This window comes from Podarcis liolepis (genome assembly GCF_965112155.1).
Source record: "Podarcis liolepis genome assembly, chromosome: 13".
NCBI lineage: Eukaryota > Metazoa > Chordata > Lepidosauria > Squamata > Lacertidae > Podarcis > Podarcis liolepis.
Window position 1 is genome coordinate 9,585,686 of NC_139573.1, and position 23,880 is coordinate 9,609,565.

Here is a 23,880-nt window from a genome sequence, read left to right on the forward strand (position 1 = left end):
CATAGAGATGCTGATCTTGGAACTGGGCACCATCTGAATACTCTATCACTGAGTTATGGCCTTTCACATTCAAGAGTCTCCTCTGAATTATAATTTTAGGTGCTCAAGATGTATATCAAGATATCCTGTTAAATCATGTCTGCACTCTTAACGTTTTGACCTTTTTATGTTTGACCTTTTGGCAGCCGAGGTGACATGTTTCTTGAAAGATGTTTAAACCAATAAAAAACGCATGGCTTGCTCTTTATAACATTGCAAATTCCTTACAAGTATGGTGTGTCCTGGGCCCATTATTTTTCAACATCTTCAAAAAAGACTTGGAAAGAGGAACTGAGGGGATACTAATGAAATTTTCAGATGACACTGAACTGGGAGGGGTAGCTAATGGTGCCTAATGCCTCTTAGGGATTAACAAATCCATCTGTTTCTCTCAGGTTCTCATTTTTCCAAACATTAATTGGTATTATCACTACCTTTGTTGTTTCTTCTTCTTCTTCTTCTTCTTCTTCTTCTTCTTCTTCTTCTTCTTCTTCTTCTATTAAACAGGTTCTCATTAAATATTGTTGGGATTTTGGTGTAAATTTCTCACAATTACACTTCATATACATGATATTAGGTCCAATCGAAATGTTTCATCCACCTTAATTTACCCCCATGCTGGGAGTCCATAGGTGTTTGAAAACCCTTCTGAATATTGTGGGGGTGGGGAGTGGACATTTGGTTGTCGAAGGTGAAAGTATAGGGTCTAACACATACTTTCAATTAGGGGAAGCCAGTATGGTGCCCCCCCCCATGTTTTTAGACTACAATTATCATCACTCCCAGCCAGCATAGTCAATTGCCAGGGATAATGGGAGCTGTAGTCTAGCAATCGCCAGAATTGTTTTACCATCAATCCTTCTTCCTAGGGAACTATGGAAATTGCAGTTCTGAAATAAATTAGGCTCTCCAAACAACTCTCAGCATCTTCAGCAAACTACAGTTCCCAGACTTATTTGTGGGAAGCTATGAATGTTAAAGGTGGGATCGTATTGCTTTAAATGTATAGTTCAGAAGGCACAATGGAGCTTCTTTTAAGTGGGTAGGGATGGAATTCAATAAGTTGCCTCAATTCGTTTTTTTTTTACAAAATATTGAGTACATTCAATGACTACAAATTACATTTCGACTCAAGTCTGGTAGCGTTATGGCTGAGAAGGTCTACTTAAAATCAGGTTTCACAAGAGGTGCCGTGTCCATCAGTCATGGGCAGATGAGAAATGGGATCCTCCTTAATGAGGGTCCTGGTTGCACGCAGGCCCCTAAGTCACCCCCGCTGAGAGAGTTGTTGCTGGGTGTTGCCCAAGCCTTAACCATTAGGCCTCAGGATCCTGCCAGGCTGTTTAGGCCAATTGGGGCGGTTGGTGCAATTCCTGGGGCCTATAAAAGTGGCAACATGACATAACTGGGGGCACTTGCTTCGTGCTGCCGAACACCTGCCTTCCCTTCCTAATTTTGGGCAGTGCTGCTTTGGCCTTGCTTTGGATCGGGTCACCTGTTTTGGAACAGGGGCTGGGTAGGAATTTTCTCCATTTGGCAGATTGGCTGTAGCCACTTGGTTTGCTTACCCCCTTAGCAATTGTCACAACTTTGTAAGATTTGGCGGTTAGGCATTGGCTTATTGAAATGTGGTTTTCCCCTTCCCAGTAACACTCCAGCACAATCAGTGTGATATTTACAGTCTTTATTACATATATACAAGAACAGCTACAGTCCAGAATTACGCGTCCAAACCTGTTGAGTCAGCGACTTCCTATAATTCTCGTGCCAACAAAGTAGGTGTGGGAATCACGTGAAATGTCTTTGATCCTTACATTTCACTTCCCTCCTTTTCTGTGCTAATTTGAAAGCCCCTTCCCTTCCTGAGTCTGAACTTCCTTCCCAAGCCTCTGGATGGTTGCAGGGTTCTCCAGCATCCCTGAACCCCTGCTCTCCCTGGCTACTCTCCGTCCTCTCTTCCTCTTCCTCTGTCTCTGGGTTGTTGTGGGGCTCTCCAGCATCTCTGAGCCCCTGTTCTCCCTGACTGCTCTACGCCCCCTGTTCTACCTCCTGCGTCATCTCCCTGTCTTCCTCTTCTGTCCATTGCTCCTCAGAATCATCCCTGGCAGTGAGGGAGGGGAGGTGTGGCCATCACCTGCCCCTCCAGGAATGGGGTATTCCGGTAAAGGAATCTGGGGGTCCTGGATCTCGTCTGAAGTCCGCTTGAGGGGCTAGGGCCATGCCAGGACAACAGGGTGAGCTTCGATCGGTCATCATCGATGTTGCTTCCTCCTTTGGTGTTTACCCTTTCAGACTACCAGCCAGAAAGGCAGGAGTCAGTTATAGTCTGTTGCCAATGCCTAAGCCAACACCACTAATTTGCTGTAATCAGTAAAGTTGTGGCCTAAATTTTGCCCAGTAACTTAAACTAAAATCACATTCCAGTGTGAAGTTATTTTCAGGGGAAGGCCTTAGGGGCCTAGAAGTGCAATGTGCAGCACATTAAGATTAACCTTTTTCTTTTAGGTGTCAGAGCTGTAATGGCTCATTCACTCAGGAGTGCCAAACATTAATGGTGATTTTCATTTATTACCTGCTATTCACCTCAAGGTCCCAGGGCGTGTCCCAACAATTTAAAATAGCAGCATTAAAATCCAGTTTGAAACAATAACTATTTAACTATTTTTTTAAAAAATTACCCTGTATTGAATGGGGTAGGACTAGATGACCCTTGTTGTCCCTTCCAACTCTACAAGTCTGTGATTCTGTAAGAAGAATAGAGTAGGTCTTAAATGCATGTGTCTCGGGTTTAAGAGGACAAGGTAAAGAGGTGCATCTTTGGCACATGATGAAAAGTGTATAATGAAGGTGCCAGACACATGTCTGTGTAAAGACATTTTCATAGTTTAGGGGATGCCACAAAGAATGCCATCTCCCAGGCCATCCGTCACTGCAAAAAAATTAAAACAAAAATTGGGGAGCTACCAAAATGGCCACCTCTGCCAATGTTAACAAATGAGAGAGTCTGTTATGGTATGTTCTCAGTATTCATGTGTGAAATTGTGGTGAAATAGTCCCTTTAAGATTATTGTGCGGGTTGTATGAGAATTTGTTAGGATTCCTGGAATAATGAGCCTAAACACAGATGCCTCTCATTAAGGCCTCAAGGCCAATGTCAGATAGTAATCAAAGACACATAATTGGAGAAGGTGCTGATTTCATTGGGTGGAAGGGTTGAACAGCCATAGTCAGTGTTTTCTTAAAACCTTGGTTGGGGTGAGCATACAGAAATCTTAACATGGACGGTCAGCACCTGTTCGGACTTTAGAGGGTATTTTGCTTGTTGCTCAGCCTGCTAAGATTTATGCGTAAGTGTTTCTGTAGGCTAGGTAGATAAGATAGTTTCGTTATTTTTTAGCCTCTTAATTTGTGTAATTGTTCGAAGCTTTTCCTTTTACAGAGCTTTGTTTTTAATAAAGTTTATTGTGTATTTTTATGGAAATTGGTCTCGCTTGAGTTTCTGAACCTTCCAGTCTAGACTGCACTTTTCGAAGAGGGCCATTCATCACAGAAATAGCCTAAAGATGATGGATTGCTTTTAAAAAATGAAAAGCAAAAAGTCTGCAGCAAACGCCTTCCTCTTTTTGTACAGTTCTCCTTTGCTTTGTCTCACTGTGGTCTTCGGGCACAGTAATATGTGGCTGTGTCTGCAGCTGTCAGGGACCTCAGTTCAAGGTAATACTCATTGCTGGAGGCATCTGCAGAGAGTGTGATCCGTCCTTGAAGAGATGGGGCATAGTATATTCGCCATTTAGAGTCATCCCAATCTATTTCTCCAAGCCATTCCAGTCCTTTCCCTGGAGATTGGCGGATCCAATCCCACCAGTTGCTGCTAACAGAATCACCACTAATAGTGCAGGTTAGCCTGAAGGATCCTCCAGGCGTTGCTGTTCTTGGCCCAGATTCCATGAGCTGAACACTGGAGCGAACATCTAAAGTCAATGACAAGGGATTTTTGTTAATGACCGACATTTGATTCCAATACATTTCATTCTTCACATTTACCTGGTAGATACTCACACAGTGGAGCTGTTAATAAGGAAAGAAAAAGAAAGGGGAGCTTCATGGTGTGTAATAAGAGAAACAGTTTCCTCTGATGTCTACAGCCAACTGTAAAAAATATGGTGTGTTTAGGTACTTAAAAGGAAATTTATTAATGCAGTGGATTTGCATGTGATTTTCATCGTGCCCAAGATGCCGGTTTAAAAGAAACACCCCTCCCAAGGGTTTGAGAGATACTAGTAGTTTTCTCAAAAGAATCGGGCAGCATCAGCAAGCCAGTGCTTTTGAGTTCTCCCCCATCCCCAATTTTATGCAATGTTTTGTGCTTTTAATTTTTGTAAGTCAGTTGAAGACATCTACCGAGTCATGTGATTAATGGTAATAGTCAGTGCTTTTTTGGGAGGAGGGGTACGCAGGGGTACGCAGACCCCTAAACATATTGTGAATCTAAGTTTGGCCTCACTGAAGGGCAGTATTTCAATATGAACAAGAAACATTTTTTTAATATATATATATATTTTTAGAAACAAATGCACTGGTAACATTCCTGCTTAGAGTAGACTCATGGAAATGAATAAGCCCAAGTTAGGCATGTCCATTAACTTCATAGGATCTACATTGAGTAAGATTATTGTTAGGTCATACAACCAGTTATTTACAATGACAGCATTGTTGTTGTTGTTTTGCCATTGCCTGTTCAGCAGTGAAAACATTGGAGGACCTTTTATGGACTGTCAATCTCTTCCTGCCACCTTCATCCCTGAATCACAGCTGTCAACTTTTCCCTTTTCTTGCAAGGAATCCTATTTGGAATAAGGGAATTTCCCTTAAAAAAAGGGAAACGTTGACAGCTATGCCCTGAATGCCTCAGCCAGGCCATCATTCTGAAGAATTCTGAGGGAAGGGGAAATGACAGCTGCCACAAAAGCCATGACTACCATTTATTTTCTCACAATTTTGTTTATATCCCCCCCCCATGAAATTTATTGAATCTTTCACCATACAATATAGCAAAAAACAAACTAAATAAAAAAGAGAAAGAAAGAGAAAAGAAAGTCCTCTCTCAAAGGTAAATCTTAATCCTTGTCTTACACAGAAGGGAGTGGACCCTGCCAGCTCACACCTGGGAGCTTCCCTTTCTTCTCCCAGCCTCCCACCCTGGGAGATCTTCCCTTCCCTGTCTCTCACACAGGGTCCTTCGCCAGCTACCCATCATCTTCATGTGCTTACAGTTCCCCCAGTATCCCAGAGTAGTGGACACCAAAAGAAACAAAACAGAAGGATTTATTTACAATTAAGCAGTGCATAAACTTATGTCTTTGCATTCAATTTTTTAAATAAATAAAATGTTTTTTCTAAATTTATTGGTATCAGTAATGCAAAGCTTGAAGTCAAACAAAGTCTGAGACATCTGCCACAAACTGACCTGGATCACCTTATGATCCACAGTGGATCATACACAGTGCTAACTAATAATTTCCACAGTGGATCATACACAGTGGATCATACACAGTGCTAACTAATAATTTCAAAATCACAAACTGCTACATTTCTCTTGACTGTTTTGAGAGCAGAAGGATTCTGGACTTGTTTGAACCTTGGCCTGATCCATCCTCTGGGCTCTTCTTATATTTTCGTTGTCTCTTCATGGGAAATGCAGGACAACATGGAACACACTGACATCTATCCCACAGTTCAAAATGTTATTCTGTGGATGTTATTCCAATGAGGTTCAAATCCTCATCCCTCTTTTTAGAAATTAGATGGTGATGACATCCCACATTATTATATATTCTCCAGCTGAACTCTGCTGGGCTACATACATCTGTGCTATATGCATTTGTTTGTGGCTTGCCTCCTGTTTTTGCTGTGTGTCTACTTCCCCCTTTCCATGAATAGAAAAAGTACAATCAAGAAGACTGAAGATTTTGTCCACTGACTGCTAGCTTTTCAGTCACTGTGTCTCTAGCACAGTAGTACAAGCCTGAATCTTCCACCTTCAAACCACTCATCTGCAAGTAGAGTGTGCTGATGGAATTGTCCCTGGAGATAGTAAATCGACCCTTAACTGAGTCAGCATAGTGTGTAGTAGTGGTAGAAATATAGGCAATCCATTCCAATCCCTTTCCAGGAGCCTGTCGCACCCAGTTCATGCTGTAGCTGCTGAAGGTGAACCCAGAGGTTCGGCAGATGAGGCGGAGGGACTCTCCTGGTCTTTTTACGTCCCCTCCAGATTCTTCCAGTTGAATCTCTGATTGGACATCTAGAAAGAAAGAGATGTTATAAGTTCTGCTTCAGATTAATAATATCTGAACCTGTAGCCCTCTAGTCGTTGTTGGACTCCCATCACCCCCAGTCAGGAATGCCAGAATTATGGGAGTTGCAGCAGACAAATGACATCTGAAGGGTCACAGGTTCCCTGTCCCTGCATTAGCTCCTAGAGTATACTGATATTTTGCATGCTAACATGGATAATTACCTCTGATGGCTGCTGAAAATAAAACAAAATAAGCCCACAGAAGCATTTCTCCCCGGTGATGTTTTGAAGCAAATTAAGAAGAAACTTGACACTGGCTAAAAGGGTTGTGAATCTCTATACATGTATCTCTTATAGGCAGGGAAGGTGTGTGACTGATTTATAGAGGAAGCTAGTCCACATTTACATAAAGCTCAGGATAAAAGAGCAACACAGCCTCTCCACTTTTCATGACTGAGGAGAGATGATTGGCCATCGCTTGCTGTTTCCATGAGATGGCATTGGGCAGTAATGATTATTTCCATGTATATGACTGAAAATCAGGTTTGGGTTAAAATTTACTTGGAATAAAAGCACATTAGGTCTGCACTGGAATAATCTATCTCTATGTCTGGCTTGAATAGCTTTCAGGTAAATTTAAGTCCAACACAGACCAAGATGCCTGAAATGGAAGAAACATGAAAAAGCTATGGGATGCATCTTTACAAATGACCCCTGGAAAGATGACATACAAGCAAGTCAATAGGCACAAGACCTTGTTCCGGTTCCCAATTCTTGATGAAGAGGTTTTCTCAATGTATACATTAATTCCACTTTAGTCTATTGCTCCTGGCACAGGTGAGAAGGGGAGCAGTGGAGAGGTTTGGACCCTGGGAAGCCAGGCTCTTGGATAGATATGGGGAACCTTAGGTCCAGGGGTCAAATATGGCATACCAAGCTTCTTTGTCTCATGCACTCTTCCCATGCCAACACATCCTTTGTCACGGCCATGCCCCTCCCAGGCCTTGTTTTACATCTCCATTGAGTGTCTTTGTCTGGATAGATTGTGTTTTGCTATGTGGCCTGCAGGACCTTGTCACTTCTAGGTCTGGCCCATCAGCCAGATCCACTTCTCTCCCCACAGGATGCTCTACCACTTGGGATAACATGGGGATATTCTGTGTGATATATTTGGAGAATCTTTATTCAAAAGAATAGCAAAAGAACAGCAGGAATGTTGCATTGTGTATTCCATGAGAGGTTTGAAAAATGGAGAAGCTGAAAGAGAATCCTGTTTGGGGCTGGTGCACACAAAAAACCCATGCAAGGCTGGCCCCTCATTTTCTGGAGGGTAGATTTTGTACTGCCTCTTAGAGGAATTTGCTCAGTGTGGGTGCATCTCTCGAACAACAATCCATGGCAGTCTTCAGGGAGCTGAGTTGCAAGAGCACCTGATTTCTGGCAATGTCTCTTGTGATGCTGATCCAGTTTTGGAAAGTGTTGTTATAATATGTCTTCCCATTACCCTGGATGAGTCCAACCCACTTCCATCCCTTCCTTGGTGACTGACTGATCCAGTGTACACCAAAGCTGTCTACAGAAAATCCAAACACTGTACAGGTTAGCTGTAGAGTCTTTCCAGTTTGTTTCATTCCACCACCTGCTACTGCATAACACTGTAGTGAGATACCTGCATGACAGGAAAGAATATATAGACAGTAAAAATGCATATGAGTAAAAGGTAGCACATAATCAAGATTGTCATCTGCACAAAGGAAGAAATTAACCCATTCTTACATGCAGGGATGCTCATTAGGATACTTATCAAGAGCTTCTGTTTCATGATTCTGATAGATGGTAACAACTCCTATCACTGAGAGGACCTTGAGTTGCATTAAACAGGCCACACCATACAATCATTTGCATTATGCCATGAGTACTACTCTTATAAGAGACTTGAAAAATGCAAACCTCCTCCCCACACCACTGAATCATCCAAAGAATTGCTCTGTAAAAGAAGATGTAGGAGGAAATGTCACTGGAGATAGTTTCCGTGGCTCCCTGAATCCTGAACCAACAGCTTAAAAATTAGGCACAATTGCAACATATACTTTAAATAGCATTATTGTTATTGAAACACTGGCTTTTATGGTTTTTATGCAAATTCATTGGAATGGGTAAGTTTAATGTAATGTGATCTTGCCAGTCTTGCTATTAATAGTGTCTGCTGCCTCTAGGTCAGGAGTGAGGAACTGCAGGCCCAGGGGGCAAATGTGGCCCTCCAAACATCTCCATCTAGCCTTTGGGACTCTCCCCAGGACACCTTCCTCAGCATGCCTTTTCCTAACTTGTACATGGACATTTGACAATAAAGAGTTAATTCCTTACTCTGGACATTCCTTGCCTGACAATGCCAGGATGAGGAAATCAAATGAACCTTATCCAATAGCTGAAGTGGGATTCAAAGGTCAATGTGGAGGGGAAAGGGTGGGTGCAGACCCCTGGAGACTCCAGAGAGCAGCAGCTGCCATTTCCTCCCAAGGGGTGGGAGACCAGCAGTGCCTCCTATTCACCAAGAGGCCACTGTAGAGGCGATATTCATGTTGGAGGGACCGTAGTGGCAGGCTGCCAAGGAAGAGACAGATCCAGTCACCAAGGAGTCTGTCTCAACCACAGATGCCACTGTGGCGGCAAAAGCAGGTGATGTATTCCTTGAAGGATTCATTCCTTCAAGGATGCATTTCTGTTGATCCAACATACAGAGGCAGTGACCTCACCTTTGCCTCCTAGATGGGCCAACCCTGGCAGGTTGTATCCCTATGGGAATAAATTCTGTGAAGATACAGAAATGAAACCATTATTTATTGTGTGGAATGAGAATGCACTTTGCATGTCCACAAGAGCTTGCTACGAGGCAACTAAAACTGGGAGAACCCTACTGATTTCTTTGCTCCCAGGGCATGGAGGTTAGGATAATGCATTTGGGGGATAGGATAAGGGGTTTCTGCCGCCTTTGGGGTTGGATTGGGAACCAATGTAGAGAGACTGCAAAAGTATGTATTTACTTGTGGTTTATTCAGTACAGTCATTTGAACTGAAAGCTCTTTAGTGCCACCTTCAGTCTTTTAATTTAACACACAAAGGTTTTTGTCTGAGCTCAAGTTCAGTTTCCACCACTGTGTGTCTGGCACAGTAATAGACGGCTGTGTCTTCTGGCTTCAGGCTGTTCATTTGAAGATAAAGGTTGATGCTGTCCTTGGAGGCAGTGAAACGCCCTTGGATGGTTGGGGAGTACTTATTGCTGGATGATGAATAATAGTAAAGCAGCCATTCCAGCCCTTTTCCGGGAGACTGCCGGACCCAGCTCATGGTATAGCTGCTAAGATCGAAACCTCTTGTGGCACAGGTTAACCTCACAGATTCTCCAAGCTTTTTCATTTCTGGGCCTGACTGAGTGAGGACAATCTGTGAACTGGCCCCTGCAGAGAGAAGAGACACACTGCTTAACTGTGTGCAATTAAAAGCAAACGCACAAAAACAAGGATGTCAAGAGTGACCAAATGTGGAAATAACTCCCCACACCACTAGTACATATGATAAAGATACAAAACAATTGACTTACATGGTAATGTGCTTATAATCATGATGAAATGTAAGTTCCACAACATTTTAAAATTTATAATTGGAGAATTGAGGACCGAAAGAAATTACTGAAGCAGATCTCCTGAGCTTTGAATCCATCTGAGGGATCTGGTGTTTACCTTTAAAGAGGTAAGGAAAGTTTTCAGTTTTGCATATTTTGGGTGGGACTGGAAACATCTGATATAAAAGAGATGAGCTGTACTGGACCGCAACTTCAGTATTTTCTGGTTCAGTTGAAATTTACCCTGCTGGACCTAGGAAAGAGCCTTGGGCCAGGAGAACTGGTCTCCAAATCCTGGCTTATTCATGTTGTGACTTTGCTGCAAATGGTTTATTTTCCTCTCCATTTATATCATCACCTCACTGTGTGAGCCCTCTGACTTGGCTCACAAAGCACACCATAAATAAACACAAAGATAGCAAATTATTATTATACATAAAAAATTGATAGCAATTTAATTTAAAATGAAAACACCCATTGAAATGCAAATCTGAGAAGTTAACGTTATAAAATGTAAGTTATTTATAATATCTGGTTGCATATGGTGCCGGTTATTGGGATGGCAACTCCACAACTGGGGCATCAATACCAGAAAAAGCCCACCTTTCTTTTTGTGTCCATTTCACTTCATTTGTTGCAGAATAAACTAGTGGTTTGAGCAGCTGATTCCTTCTCACTTCAATCTCACTGACACTGCATCTTAAGTCTATTGTGTTCTATTGTATTCCAATTCACCCCATCCATTCTGTTCCACTGTACATATTAAGGACACAATTTGGGCACGCACACCTCCACAATAAAACACACACTTCTCAGATCTGAAAATTCGATTCTAATCCATAAGCAAGAACCAAATACCAGTGTTCTAGCAAAAAAGTAGACTGAAATAAATCCTCCCCAGTTCGTGGTTTAAGAGTAAAATGTGAATTAGCCAGAGACCCAGAAAGTATCACATCCATATATTGTTTAGGAGGAAGGTAATGTCCCAGAACCGTAAAACTTAAAGAGTAGGTTCAGTTAGCACAGCACATTAAAGTTATCACAATTCAAGGGAATATTCTATCCCCTGGGTATATGAAAATCAGATTTATTTAGGGAGCAAGATTGTCTCCTTGGGTCTCATGGAAAATTTCAAATGGGCACTTATAATCTCTTTTGACTAAAGAACCACTCAGGAATGGAAGGAATGTGAGAAGAAAGAAAGAAAGAAAGAAAGAAAGAAAGAAAGAAAGAAAGAAAGAAAACAATCCTTAGATGAAGAGATAACATAGTTCAGGAGAGGGCCAGATGAAAGATTCACAATCTACATTCATTTACTTCAAAAGAGCAGACACCTAGATACCTGCTTCCTCTGGTGAAAGGAGATGTCCCTCTCTAGTATCACTCCTACCTGCGGCTTTGTGGTTTTTCTGAGTTTCAAGACACCTGTGGTTCTGCGGTTTTCCTCAGTTCCCACCACCATGGAACAAGAGCACCATCAGCAGCAAGTCATTGGCATAACTTACAAAGCTGAAGGTTTTTTCTTCTTTTGCTGGTTCTTTAGGAGTCCTGGCTGCATTGCCATCACAGTGCATCACTGGTACAGCAATTAATGGTTGCAACATTAAACTCCACTTTGTTCTCCACTTTGGGGCTAATTATTTGCTGATTGAAGTTGAAGCCATCTTTTAAAGTGTTGAGCTGCCCTTGGCTTGTGGGTGAAGAAGAGCCACTGCTTTCTTCCATTGAGAATACTAGGCATGGAAGTTCCTTACTGGAGCAAAGGATTAAAGCTGCCCTCCTACCACACCATAGTCCAGATCTTACTCCTCTCAGACTGGCCATTTATTTATTTAAACATCAACTATTCAAGGCCAACCATGGGAAATCTGTTATGTATGTCTGGAATAGCCTCAAGGTACAATTTCATCACAGAGTGGATCCTGGGATGTTCTCACTGGTAGTAATTTGCCAGCAGTCTTTTCTGTCACTTGCTATCTGTCCCTTTTAATGAGTTGAACCTGGAATTTCCTGCATGCAAAAAAACATTCTCTGTCTCTGGAACACCCCCTGTTATCACTCATGGAAGCTACAGGTTCCATCAAGATCTCAGCTTAAGATGAGTGGCTTCAAAGTACACAGTGTTAACCACAGGGCTCACCACCGCAGTAAGTATTTCAGGGATGAACTCGGGAAAAGAGGAATTTGCCTTCTACCAGATCAGACTTTTTGTTTATTTAAGCCAGGATTGAATTCCTCTGGCTGTCAGCCACTTTCTGGGATGGCAGACAGAAGGTCTCCCCCATCTCCTGCTTCCTAATCCTTTTAATTTTGGGACAGTAGGAACTGGGGCCTCCTGCAAGCAATAAAACTCTCCTTTTTTTTATTCAGCTCATTTTCAGAGAAATGCCACTTCTGATATTAGAGTGCGAATAAACTGTATATCAAATGAGCCTCAGACAGCACCTCCTTCTGCATAAACGGACAGGGAGAATCTCATTTTCATGAGCTGTTCTTTGCAGTTTATTGGAAGAACTGCAATTCTGCTATTAAACTGTGTTCTCTGTCTCTCTCTCTTGGCTAGAAGGATAAATAAACTCAACAACATCTAGAAATATGGCAACACTATGTGAAGCATAGGTAAAGGTAAAGGGACCCCAGACCATTAGGTCCAGTTTCGGACGACTCTGGAGTTGCGGTGCTCATCTCGCTTTACTGGCCATGGGACCCAGCGTACAGCTTCTGGGTCATGTAGCCAGCATGACTAAGCCACTTCTGGCGAACCAGAGCATTGCACAAAAATGCCATTTACCTTCCCACCGTAGTGGTACCTATTTATCTACTTGCACTTTGATGTGCTTTCGAACTGCTAGGTTGGCAGGAGCAGGAACCGAGCAATGGGAGCTCACCCCCATTGCAGGGATTTGAACCTCTGACCTTCTGATCGGCAAGCCCTAGGCTCTGTGGTTTAGACCACAGCGCCACCCACATCCCAAGTATGTGAAGCATAAAGGTAAAGGTACCCCTGACCATCAGGTCCAGTCGCAGATGACTCTGGGGTTGCGGCGTTCATCTTGCTCTATAGGCTGAGGGAGCCGGCGTTTGTGCACAGACAGCTTCCGGGTCATTGTGAAGCATACTTGCTATTTATTCTGCTGTTAGCTCCTCCGACCCTTCTCCTATGTTTAACAGCTAAGAAGACACTCAAATAAAAACTCAATAGCATTTCTTTCTCTGAAGCCCCACCCAGAGTGCCTCTCACTGAAGGAAAAAGGTGCAGCAGTGCCACTTGACTGTGTTCACAGAGTAATGAGATCAGATGAAAGTTATAGTTCAGGAACAGGGCCACAAATTTCCTAATGCTAAATGGACTTTGTATAAGCATCTTTCTTTGCACCTGTGATATGAGACATTCTAAGGCTTTTTTTGAGGTTATTTTCCCATTGTTTGCTTTTCAGAACAGAGCACTCTTCTGTCATTAATGAATCTGAAGGGAGAGGAAATGAATAGGCAGGAAAAAACCAGGGCTATTTCAAGCATATGCAACACTGAAGCCTGGTTCTCAGTTGGGGTGGTTTTTGTGCAGCCCCGGAGTTGGGTTGTCTCACTGTGCCTCTTGCACAATAGTACATGGCAGAGTCTTCAGGCTTTAGGGCCCTCAGCTCCAGGGACACCTGGCTTTTTGAGATGTCCCTTGTGATGGTGATCCGGTTTTGGAGAGCAGAGTTATAGTTATTGCTTCCATCATACCCCATTCGTCCAGTCCACTCCAGCCCTTTTCCAGGAGGCTGATGGAACCAGTGCACACCATTGCTTGTTAGAGAAAATCCAGACACTGTACAGGTCAGCTGCAGAGTCTCTCCAGGTCTTTTCAGCCCATTGCCTGACTGTGTGAGGGTAATCTGTGAGGAACTGTCTGCATTTATCAGAAAAGAATTGAAGAAGACAAAAATAAATAAGAAACACGATGATATTACACACGAATTACCCCTTCTTAAGAGGAAATGGGAAACTATCTTACATGCAGGGAATATCATTAGGAAACCAATCAAAAGATTCCTCTCCATGACTTGGATGGTTGCAGGACCAGACGAAGACCTCGATGCTGCCGAAGACCTTGAATTTGGTATCTTTGACCTGCACGCCCTCTTTAAAGAAGGCCGTACCAGAAACCCATTTGCATGTTGTCCTGGGTGCCTCTCATAAAAGAGAACTGAAGGCTGAAAGAAGATGCAATAATGGAGTGGCTAAGAATGAATGTCAGAATCCCACCTTTCCTACCTGTGTTTGCCCATCATGTTTCCTGGAAATAGGCATGTGACTTGATGCCTTCTTGTCCAGAGTTTCTCTGGCTTTGGGAGTGAACAGAAATTACAATGCAATACTTAAGGCACTCAAACTTTCGTTGAGAAATGCAGTTATTTAGAATAGCATTGGTCCAGTCTAGTGTGAGGAACATTTTTTAAAGTCAAGGGCAGCATTCCCTTCGGAAAACCTGCAGTGAGCCAAGTGGCAGTGTTGTTAGGCAGGTTTAGCAGCAAACGTTTGTGAAAGTCATTGCAAATCCCCTCCCCCAAATATTGGTTTCCTGTCATTGTGTACGTGAAAGTGATTACTACCTTCTGTCCTGAAGCCATTTCAGTTCACTCTAAATAATGTCCTTTTGCAGATGGTTCTCTAGCTGCACTGGTGGGTCAAAGGGGCAAACAACCTCCATAGCAGATAAGTAGACAATCTACTTTGACATGGATTCATCTGTCAATTTCAGTTTATCCCAGTTGCTCCTTTTCCCATTCAGTTCACCATATTTCTGTGTCAGTTAAAACTTCACATTAAAATTCACCTGCACCATAAAAATGTTGAAATTATTTAATATTACATAAAATGGTTTATAATTGTGTGTGAACTATATTTTTAGGTTACTGTGAAAAATGTACGAACACGTGATGAAGGCTTGTATTTTTCCCTTTGCGAATATTCGGGGAAGGTGCTAGCTTTTGTGACTGAGCAACGGGTCTTTAGATAAAATATTGGAATGTCTACTTATATTTAGGAAGTAGCCCATACTATGGATTCCTAATCCCAGAAAATGGCTCTTACCTATATTTTAGCACTCTGCTAATTGGGAAAGGAGTACGGCAAGGCTGTATATTGTCTCCCTGCTTATTTAACTAATATGCAGAATTCATCATGCAAAAGGCTGGGCTGGATGAATCCCAGCTGGAATTAAGATTGCCAGAAGAAATATCAACAACCTCAGATATGCAGATGACACAACCTTGATGGTAGAAAGCGATGAGGAATTAAAGAACCTTTTAATGAGGGTGAAAGAGAAGAGGAGCGCAAAATATGGTCTGAAACTCAACATCAAAAAAACAAAGATCATGGCCACTGGTCCCATCACATCCTGGCAAATAGAAGGGGAAGAAATGGAGGCAGTGAGAGATTTTACTTTCTTGGGCTCCATGATCACTGCAGATGGTGACAGCAGTCCAGCAGTCATGAAATTAAAAGACACCTGCTTCTTGGGAGAAAAGCAATGACAAACCTAGACAGCTTCTTAAAAAGCAGAGACATCACCTTGCCAACAAAGGCCCGTATAGTCAAAGCTATGGTTTTCCCTGTAGTGATGTATGGAAGTGAGAGCTGGACCATAAAGAAGGCTGATCGCCGAAGAATTGATGCTTTTGAATTATGGTGCTGGAGGAGACTCTTGAGAGTCCCATGGACTGCAAGAAGATCAAACCTATCCATTCTGAAGGAAATCAGCCCGGAGTGCTCACTGGAAGGACAGATTGTGAAGCTGAGGCTCCGATACTTTGGCCACCTCATAAGAAGAGAAGACTCCCTGGAAAAGACCCTGATGTTGGGAAAGATGGAGGGCACAAGGAGAAGGGGACGACAGATGGTTGGACAGTGTTCTCGAAGCTTCCAGCATGAGTTTGACCAAACTGCGGGAGGCAGTGGAAGACAGGAGTGCCTGGCGTGCTCTGGTCCATAGGGTCACAAAGAGTCGGACACGACTAAACAACAAAATCCAAGCATTTATTAAATTTAAGAACTGTGCGGGATATGCCCCCCAAAAAACTTATAACAATATAAGTATTTTCACAGAGAGACAGTGATTAATTGACGATCATTCCTATGCTTCTTTTCCCTAGATCTGCTTCACTTTATTGGAAACCTCATATGACCTAAGAACTTCATATATTTCCACATTTAGAGGAGAAATCCTAGACACCTGCTTCCTTTGGGAAATGAAACTTCCTTCTTCACAAGCTCTTCACATTGTGGTTTCATCTCATTGCTGCGATTTTCTTAATACTTGTGTTGTCGAACGTGTATGCCCCCTACAGGATTTCTCTTTCCTGGGTAACATAATGGAATGGTTTTTGCCAGACCCAAGACTAGCTTTTCATCACTGTGAGCCTCTGGCGCAGTAATACGTGGCTGTGTCTTCTTGCTTCAGATTATTCATGTGCAGATATAAGTTGGAGCTATCCTTGGAGGCAGTGAACCGCCCTTGAATGGTTGGGGAGTAATAATTGGTACCAGTTGAAGAGTAATAGTATATCAGCCATTCCAGCCCTTTCCCTGGAGACTGACGGAGCCAGTGCGTGTGAGCGCTGCTAAGAACAAATCCAGCTGTGGAACAGGTGAGTCTCACGGATTCTCCAGGCTTTTTCAATTCTGGGCCTGACTGAGTGAGAACAATCTCTGAACTGGCCCCTGAAAAGAGAGGAGGCACATTAAGTGGATTTATAAATAAATATAGAGCAGGTGTTTCCATGCAGGGCACTTTGCTGGATTGAATGCTTCCAAAATATAATGATTTGTTCAAAAATAACTTTTGAAGAATTACTTACAAGCAATCCCAGTTATGAAGAGGAGGGAATTCAATAGCCAGAACATTGTGGACAGAGAGATGAGGAACCCCACTGATTGTTGAAGCAGGCTCAAGGAGATCTTTCGTTTCTCCAGAGGAGGAGAAAAGTTAGCCATTTAAAAGCAAATGAGAGTGTATGATTTTTGCATATGCTGGGCAGGGGTGGGCAAAACTCAGACAAAAAGGGAGACTCTCATCAGTGCAGGGAGTGGAGTGAAGCAATAAAAGCAAAGGAGCCCAAAGAGGGAATTCCAAATGGTCCTCAACCATCAGTTTGGTTTAAACATGACGTTTAAGTTACTGGAAAATTTCCTGGGGAAGTTTATGTGAAATGAATGGATCCCTTGTTTATTTTAATCAACTCCTTGTGTCTCTGTCTCTGTGTGGGAATTGTGTCTATTGCATCCTGATTCACCCCATCCATTCTGTTATACTGTGTGTATTTAGGACACATTTTGTGCACACTCCATCCCCAATAAAACATACACTTCTCAGTGCTCTTAAATGCATTAAAGTGTAAAATGTGTGGCTTCTCCCCTACCAGAGATCCTGCCCCTCCCCATAGATCACCTACACCTGACGATGCAGGAGCGCTATTCCACTTCTGCATCCCAGCAACTAGTATTTAGACCCATACTTTTTCTAATACTGGAGGGACACCATAGGCAGCATACATTGTTCACATGAATTCATCTAATGCTCCTTGAAAACCACCAAAATTGTGCTCACCCTGATGTCATAACTCTGCCAAAGTGCATTGGACTGTAGCTGAAGAAAACCACTGAATTCTCAGACAGCAATGTTGGCAGAGTAACCGGCTATGTGTTTACAACAAGGGACACATATGAAGTGTACAGGAGCAAGGGATGTGCTTGGCTGGGTGGCTGATAGCAAGATTCCCAATTGCTTGTTCACATAGAGATTTTCATGACTGATGACTAGTGATTTGGAAGGGAATTTTCTGCCTCCCAGCCCATAAGTACTTGCTGCTCCTCTTTCAGAGAAGTGTAGGAGGCTCCACATGTTCTCTATCCTCCCAATGTTCTGCCAGTGCACTCAGTCATGTTGTAAAGTGGCTGTGTCTCCATCACCAAGGAGACTAGATCACCACCAACCACCCCTATGAACCAACATTATGATTCCCCCCATTGCATAATGCCAAGTGTTGACTTCTGTCTAGATTACGACAGCATCCTATAGGACCACCCACTTCTAACATATAGCTATTGAATATTTTATTTTATGAAGAAATCAGTAGTCAAATTTATTATATATCTGGCTTCTGCAGTAAAATGTTGTTGTTGTTGATGATGATGATGATGCCACAAGTTTCTTCCAATGTTGCATGCAGGGTTATTTCTTACACTTTTATATCCTCAAAACAACCATATATGGCAGTTTAGGCTAAGAGATTGACCCAAGGTCACCCAGTGAAAAACCTTAACACCAACAATAAATTGGATGTGAAAATTTCTGATCTAGGGTTTGAGTCAACAACATCTGCTCTGAAACATCCTCAGAAATTTACAAGATCTGTGGCAAATATATGATTTGCTTGATCACCCAAAAGGAATTCCAAACAGCTTTTACAACACTTAGAAGCCACCACATTCTTTCTCTTTATACTCCAAATGGGTTTTTGTGTTAAAGGCATAAATGGGTGCAAAATCTTAACACCAAATAGTTTCCACTTGATGTGACAATTTCTGGACTAGGGTTTGCGTCAACAACATCTGCTCTGAAACACCATCAGAAGTTCCTCTGAGTTTTACAAGATCTGTGGAAAATATATGATTTGCTTGATCACCCAGCGGAAATCCTGACAACATTTTCAACCCATAGAAGCCACTTGATTCTTTCTCTTTATACTATCCTCCAAATGGGTTTTTGTGTAAACTCAGATTCACTTTCCACCACTGTGATCTCTAGCACAATAATACATGCCGGAATCTTCAACTTTCAGACCAGTCATATGTAGATAGATCAGCTTCTTGGAACTGTCTGTGAAGATTGTGAACCATCCTTTAGCAGAATCTGCATAATAAGTGGTGCCCCCATTAATTGCTGAGAGCCATTTGAGTCCCTTTCCAGGAGCTTGATGGACCCAGTGCATCCAGTAGCTGTCTATGTTGAATCCTGATGTTGTACATGTGAGTCGGAGGGACTCTCCAGGTCTTTTCACATCCCCACCAGATTCCACCAGAGAAATATCTGCATGGACACCTGGAAAGAGAGATAGAGATTGAGTTGCAAATTTTACATATGTGGATTATAAAGACTTCCTGATAAATCACACCAACTGCATTCCAACCAAAGGGATTAAATACCTTTGAAAATGAAGAAGCTAAATATGAAATGTATCCATAGAAACATTTCTACTGGATTGTTTGGATGGAAAGCTGGTGTCTGTCTAACAGGATGAGGATATTTCCACAAGCTCAGCTGGAACCCACAGCAAGAGGACGGCTCAGGTTTAAAGCGTGGACTGTTCCATTATTTGCATAGCCTCCTCTATATATAATATTTCCCAGCAGAGCTTTTTCAGTTGAAATGCTTCTCAGTCCTTAATGCTTTTGTTTCCATTTGCCTTTATACACATTGCCTTTGTGATTTTGTAAGCAGAACTTTTGGTCTGACGTATATTGCCGCAACATTAAGTACATATTATTTATATATTTTATATTATATTATCAATATTATAGGATCTCTCATCTGATTTTTTATGCCAGTCAATGCTTGTTGAAAAGTAAGCAACAGAAGTCCTGAATTATAATAGAATATCCTTTTTAAAATGCCAATGAATGAGGCAATAGAATTGTATATTATCAATATTATAAGATCTCTCCTCTGAATTTTTTTTATGCCCGCCAATGCAAACAACAGAACTCCTGAATTATAATAGAATATCCTTTTTAAAATGCCAAAGAATCAGGCAATAAAATTGTAGGGAAACAAAAAACAGGAGGTAGAAATAGATTATGAAAACAGTGATAATAATATTAACATTTCTAAATGGAAATATATGAGACTACCAAAATATGGAGTCACATGTACATAAGTAGTTTATAATGTTATCTTTTGCAATGAAAAGTTATTTTGGTTTATATTTGTATATTCTTAAAGGTTGGCAAGCCAGTGGGGGATCTTGGCCTCTCAGATTTCAGTGGTACCCTGTGTTACTCCAAAATCCTGCAACCCCCACCTCTCACCTTCCATTTGACATAATTGCTGTGGCACCTGCTGTGGAGTCCCAGAAGCTCTGCAGCCTTTGTGGCCAAACCTGTCGTGCTCCCCTAGATCGCTTTTTGTGTTTGTCCCTTGGCTAAAACTGATGATTTTCCATCTTTAAAAGTTCAGAGAAGCTAATGCCTTACAGACTTATTATGTTGTCCCCCCCCACACACACACATTGTACAGTTTTATGATATCTTATAATTACAATAAGTTTTAATGTATATTTTATTGTTGCAAGGAGAACTGATCACTATTAGACATAGGCACGAATTGCATTTTTTGGTGATGTTTTCTTCCCAGCTATTGCACAAATGTGAGCTTTGACGTCTCATCTACATGCTAGCATCAGGAACAGTTGCTGTGGATTGTAGCATTATGATATCTATTTTGTGTGTCCTATCACTGTGGGAATTTATTCTGAAAATAAATAGCAAATAAAATTATTATTTATTCTTTAGGACAAAATGTACTTAACCGCCCTGAGACCTCTGGGTATAGGGCAGTCTATAAATTCAGTTAATAATAATAATTTGCATTCCCACAAGAACTTGTCTAGCAGGGAAATAAAACCAGGCTAACTTATTTGATCCCAATAGCTTTGGGAACTAGGATAAGTAGATTCTGCCACCTTTGTGGATAGATCGGGAACTAATGTAGAGAGACTTGATATGTATTTATTTTCTTGTGGTTTATTCAGCACAATCATTTGAACTGAAAGCTCTTCAGTGCCACCTGCAGTCTATTAATTTAACACACAAAGGTTTTTGTCTGAGCTCGAGTTCAGTTTCCACCACTGTGTCTCTGGCACAGTAATAGACAGCAGTGTCTTCTGGCTTCAGGCTGTTCATTTGAAGATAAAGGTTGGTGCTGTCCTTGGAGGCAGTGAAACGCCCTTGGATGGTTGGGGAGTAGTAGTTGCTGGATGGGGTGTAATAGTAAACCAGCCATTCCAGCCCTTTTCCTGGAGACTGCCGGACCCAGTTCATGCCATAGCTGCTGAGAGCAAAACCTTTTGTGGCACAGGTTAACCTCACAGATTCTCCAGGCTTTTTCATTTCTGGGCCTGACTGAGTGAGGACAATCTGTGAACTGGCCCCTGCAGAGAGAAGAGACACGCTGCTTAACTGTGTGCAGTTTAAAGCAAACACACAAAAACAGGTATCACATCAGCATTGAAACAGTGACCAAAAGTGGAAATAACTCCCCACACCACTAGTACATATAATTAAGATACAAAAGATTTGACTTACATGGCAACATGCTTATAATCATGATGAAATGTAACAGCCACAACATTTTAAAAATTATAATGGGAGAGTTGAGGATCTAAATAAATTGCTGAAGCAGATCCACGGAGCCTTGATTCAGTCTGAGGGATCTGGTGTTTACCTTTAAAGATGAAAAGAAAATTTTAAGTTTTGCATATTTTGGGCGGGCCTGGAAACATCTGATATAAAAGAGATGAGCCGTACTGGTCCTCAACTTCAGTATTTTCTGGTTCAGTTGAAATTTCCCCTGCTGGACCTAGGATAGAACCTGTCTCCAAATCCTGGCCTGTTCATTTTGTGACTTTGCTGTAGATGGTTTATTTTCCCCTCCATTTTCATCCTCACCTCAATGCATGAGTCCTCTAAGTTGGTTTATAAAGCACACCATAAATAAACACAAAGGAAGCAAATCATTATTATATGTAAAAAATGATGGCAATTCACTTTAAAATGAAAACACCCTTTGAAATGAAAATCTGAGAAGCTAAGGGTATAAAATGTAAGTTATTTATAATATCTGGTTGCATATGGTGCCTATTATTGGGATGGCAACTTGATAACTGGGACACCAGTACTAGAAATAGGCTATTTCCTTTTTGGTAACCCATTTCACTTCATTTGTTGGAGAACAAACAAGTGATTGGACAGTTGATTCCATCTCACTTCAGTCTCCCTGACACTGCATCATAAGTCTATTGTGATCTATTGCATCCATTCTGTTGCACTGTATTTATTTAGGACACATCTTGAGGACACTTCTCTCTCCCCCCCCCCCAATAAAACACACACCTCTCAGTGCTCTTAAATGCATTCAATAGCAATATGTGTGGTTTGTCTTCTACCAGAGATCCTGCCCCTCCCCACAGATCACCTACACCTGATGACACAGGAGCACTATTCCACTTGTGTATCCCAGCAACTAGTATTTAGAGCAATACTGTATCTGATACTGGAGGGACACCATAGGCAGCATAGATTGTTCACATGAATTCATCTAATGCTCTTCAAAGCCACCCGAATTGTGCTCATTATAATGTCATAACTCTGCCAAAGTGCCTTGGACTGTAGCTGAAGAAAAACACTGAAGTCTCAGACATCAGTGCTGGCAGAGTAACTGACTATGCGTTTACTACAAGGGACACATATGCAGTGCACAGGAGCCAGGGATCTGCTTGGCTGGATGACCGATAGCATGATTCCCAACTGCTTGTGCACATAGAGGTTCTCATGAGTGATGATTCATGATTTCGAAGGGAATTCTATGCCTCACAGCCCTACAGACTACATAAGTGCAGTATCTGGCTCTTCCTCTTTCAGAGAAGTGTAGGAGGCTCCACATGTTCTCTGTCCTCTCAATGTTTTACAAGGCCACTCAGTCATGTGGTGAAGTGGCAGTGTCTCCATCATCATGGTGACTAGATTACCCCCAACCACCCCTATGAGACAAAAGTATCCTCCCTCCTTTGCAAACTGGCCAACTATCGCCTAGTTTCAAATCTTCTATTTTTGGGCAAGGTGACTGAGCGGGTGGTTGCTGAACAACTCCAGGCACACCTGGAGGATGCAGACAATTTGGATACCTTCCACTTCAGGCTTCATCATGGGACTGAAACTGCCTTGGTCACGCTGCTTGATGATCTCCGGCAGGCCAGGGACAAAGGTGAGAGCTGTTTCCTAGTTCTGCTGGATCTCTCAGCGGCCTTTGATACAATCAACGATAACAGCCTTCTGGACTGTCTAGAGGGGCTGGGAGCTGGGGGTACTGTTATACAGTGGTTCCGCTCCTTCCTCCTGGGCCGTGTTCAGAAAGTGGTGGTGGGGAATGAGTGTTCAGGCACTTGTGGGGTGCCTCAGGGTTCCATCCTCTCCCCCATGCTTTTTAACATCTACATGCAGCCACTGGGAGAGATCATCAGGGGGTTTGGACTGGGTGTCCATCAATATGCTGATGATACCCAGCTCTACCTCTCTTTCAAATCAGAACCAGTGATGGTGGTGAAGGTCCTGTGTGAGTGCCTGGAGGCGGTTGGAGGATGGATGGTGGCTAATGGATTGAGGTTGAATCCTGACAAGTCAGAAGTACTGTTCTTGGGGGACAGGGGGCGGGCAGGTGTGGAGAAGTCTCTGATCCAGAATGGGGCAACTGTGCCCCTGAAGGATCAGGTATGCAGGTATGCAGCCTGGAAGTAATTTTGGACTCACAGCTGTCCATTGAGGCGCAGGTCAATTCTGTATCCAGGGCAGCCGTCTACCAGCTCCACCTGGTGGTGCATGCTTTAGTTATCTCCCGCTTGGACTGCAAGGTGCTCTACGTGGGATTACCTTTGAAGGTGACCCGGAAACTACAACTAATCAAGAATGCGGCAGCTAGACTGGTGACTGGGGGCGGCCGCCGAGACCACATAATACCAGTCTTGAAAGACCTACATTGGCTCCCAGTATATTTCCAAGCACAATTCAAAGGGTTGGTGTTGACCTTTAAAGCCCTAAACGGTCTTGGCCCAGTATACCTGAAGGAGCATCTCCACCCCCATCGTTCTGCCCGGACACTGAG

General features: G+C 42.4%; 1 long non-coding RNA gene across 1 annotated transcript; it reads right to left on the reverse strand.

The window, feature by feature from the left end:
• Positions 1 to 9,491: 9,491 nt before the first annotated feature.
• Positions 9,492 to 10,336, reverse strand: LOC310690991. Its single transcript, XR_014518315.1, has 3 exons — positions 10,203 to 10,336; positions 9,939 to 10,077; positions 9,492 to 9,795 (listed from the first exon to the last, which is right to left on the reverse strand). It is a non-coding gene; the product is annotated as an uncharacterized lncRNA (long non-coding RNA).
• Between the last annotated feature and the right edge of the window lie 13,544 nt (positions 10,337 to 23,880).